Below are 3,128 nucleotides of genomic sequence, written 5' to 3' on the forward strand. Positions count from 1 at the left end.
CACTGACACTGACTATAAGGAAATGATCAGGTATCTATTTCCTGTGAGTGCCCAGGCCACAGTTGTGTGAGGCATTGCACAAGCATCCAAAATCAATGCACCGCTGCGGCAAAGGCCGACAGCTTCCTGGGCTGCATTAGGAAAAGCGTTGTCTCCAGCTGGAGGGAGGTGATCCTTCTCTTCTCCTCAGCACTGGTGAGGCCACATCTGCAGTGCTGTGTCCAGTGCTGGGCTCCCCAGGGCGAGGAAGCTCTTGACCTCCTAAAGGAATTCCAGCAAAGGGCCCCAAAGCTGATTTAAGGGGCTGCAGCATCTTTCCGAGGAAGGAAGGCCGAGAGATCAGTAGTGTGCCCAGAAGCGTCTGCAAGCTGTAGCATATTAGTCAGCAGAGCCAGACCTCGTCATTCAAGGCAGGATTTCATGCGCTAGGGCTGTTGCAGCAGCAGCTGTGGTGATTGAGAGAGCAAGAAATGCGGTCCTGGGGAACCTCCTCACGCTAACGGTTCATTCCCGCTTCCTTCGTCCTCCTCTGCAGAGTTCAAGCGACTGTGGGTGTGCCACCGTTGGGAAGTGCATTGGTCTATGGCAATAACCATAGGTGGCCGTTGGTCTCTTTGGCTGAACTCTCTGTCCCTGCCCCAAGGTCCGCTCAGCGTCCCCAAGATGTCCCCTGCCTTGGCTGGCCCCGCGTTGTGGGCAGCCGGGCGCCCCAGGGCAAAGCCCGCTGCATCTGCCCCAGGCTGTGTGGCCTTGGCTGGCTGCGGAGAGGAGGGGAGAGCGGGGGTGACAGCCCGAGGGGTGACAGGAGGGCCAGCAGGCGGTGAATCACTCCCCAGTCTCCCTCATGCCTGCTGTGTCCCCGCTGCTTATCCTGACATTGCAGAGCCCTCATTAGACCTTACTGGTCTGTCCTTCCTTTGCTTTTACCTTATTGTGAAACTCCATCCACTGTGCACCCAACAGAAGGCACATGGTGTCTCTGGAGACTTCTTGTGCTCTCCTGGTGGCTCCTGATACTTCCCTGAAGGACAGGAGTCTGTTAGTAGCCCTTCCACATGTGAGACAGTCCCAAGCAGGTGCCTCTTGACCGTTCAGGATCTCCGGCGGCACTGGGAACTCACAGGTCAAGGCTCAGTCCTGTCCTCATTCCCATATACGACACCCCATGCTCTCATCCCGCAAGGCCATTCAGCACCCAAGCACATCACCAAGGCCTTTTAGCCTGCAGCTCCCTGAGTGTATTCTGCACTCCACTTTCGGGAAAAAAAGCCAAAGCTTCACACACGGTACTGGTGAAATCCCCTTTTATTGCAGAGATGCCACAAAGGAAGCCACTATCACTGTGGTGATAGACTCAATTACAGGTCTCTGGGTAAGACAGGCTGGGTTCATCCTCTGAAGAAGTGGGACAAAAGCAACTATTTGTGTACAGACAGGTTTATAACTGATACAATGACCACAAGAAAAAAATGCCTGAGATACATATAAAGTCACTGGTGAAGAGAGGTGGGCAACTCATTGCTGCTGAAGTATACTGCTAGAATCAGTTTCTTCAGGGCATCCATGATGTCCTGGTTCCTCATGCTGTAGATGAGGGGGTTCACTGCTGGAGGAACGATTGAGTACAGCACTGCCACCACCAGATCTAGAACTGGGGAGGACACAGAAGGGGGCTTTAGGCAGGCAAATATGCCAGTGCTGACAAATAGGGAGACCACGGCCAGGTGAGCGAGGCACGTGGAAAAGGCTTTGTGCCGCCCCTGCTCCGAGGGGATCCTCAGCACCGCCCTGAAGATCTGCACATAGGACAGCACAATGAAAACAAAGCAAACAAACGCTAAAAAGGCAGTAACCACTAGAAGGTCAGCTTCTGTGAGGTGGGCATCTGAGCAGGAGAGCTTGAGGATGTGGGGGATTTCACAGAAGAACTGGTCCAGGGCATTGCCCTGGCAGAGGGGCAGTGAAAATGTATTGGCCGTGTGCAGCACAGCATTGAGAAACCCACTGCCCCAGGCAGCTGCTGCCATGCGGACACACGCTCTGCTGCCCAGGAGGGTCCCGTAGTGCAGGGGGTGGCAGATGGCAACGTAGCGGTCGTAGGACGTGACAGTGAGAAGGGAAAACTCTGCTGTAGCACAGAAAAAGAGAAAAAAAACACCTGTGCAGCACATCCTGAGAATGAGATTGTCCGAGTGTCCCTCTGACAATTGGCCATGGCTTTGGTGAGAGTGGTGGAGATGGAGCCCAGGTCAAAAACAGAGAGGTTGAGGAGGAAGAAGTACATGGGGGTGTGGAGGCGGTGGTCGCAGGCGATGGCGGTGATGATGAGGCCATTTCCCAGGAGGGCAGCCAGGTAGATGCCCAGGAAGAGCCAGAAGGTCAAGAGCTGCAGCTCCCGTGTGTCTGCGAATGCCAGGAGGAGGAAGTGGGTGATGGAGCTGCTGCTGGACATTTGCTGCCTCTGGACATGGGGGACATTCCAGGGAGGAAATAACAGCGACAAGTCAGGGGAGACTTCTCTGAGCAAAATCAAAGCCATTTCCCACAGACCCTCCCCCTGTCACACACAGACACCCGTTTCTTTTACGAGGAGACCTTCCTTCAGCTCTGCTGCTGGAGCCCTTTTTGGTGTTGGCCCAGTGGGAGATGAAGACTAGGGCATCTGCCCATGGGCTCCTGATAAGTTTACCCCGCTCTGCAGAAGGTGGTAGGGGCAGGGAACAGCCCTGGTGAGGAACAGGAACGGTATAGGTAATTTAAGAGTTCTACTTTTTTTTTTTTTTAAAGTTCCCCACCCCCCCATCTCCCGTGGAGAGTATTCTTGGATGGCAGAAATCATCATAGTTTCTGCTGCACTCCAGAAGAACAGAGCGAGTGCAGCGAGGCAAGAGAATTGCCGGTGGCTTTGTGCAGAGTGAGGAGGGCTGGTCTGTCCCTCCATCTTGTTGCTGGTTTTTCCGTGCTTGCACCTTTCTGAGATGGAGGGTGACCACACTCCCACGTTCCCTTGAAAAACCGCCAGACTTTGCTGAGGGCAAAAGGATCCAGAGCAGACAGCTGAATGTCTCATCCCATCTCAAGGTCTCAGCACCCCACTTCTAGCCCAGGACACTCATGCCTTATTTCAC

General features: G+C 54.2%; 1 pseudogene across 1 annotated transcript; it reads right to left on the reverse strand.

Moving 5' to 3' along the window:
• Positions 1-296: 296 nt before the first annotated feature.
• Positions 297-2,452, reverse strand: LOC309684519 (olfactory receptor 14A16-like; annotated as a pseudogene). Its single transcript has 2 exons — positions 1,523-2,452; positions 297-313 (listed from the first exon to the last, which is right to left on the reverse strand). The product of its transcript is annotated as an olfactory receptor 14A16-like (transcript).
• Positions 2,453-3,128: the final 676 nt, after the last annotated feature.

The sequence above is a fragment of the Vanellus vanellus genome (assembly GCF_965231255.1).
Source record: "Vanellus vanellus genome assembly, contig: HAP1_SCAFFOLD_105, whole genome shotgun sequence".
In the NCBI taxonomy this organism is placed as follows: Eukaryota; Metazoa; Chordata; class Aves; order Charadriiformes; family Charadriidae; genus Vanellus; species Vanellus vanellus.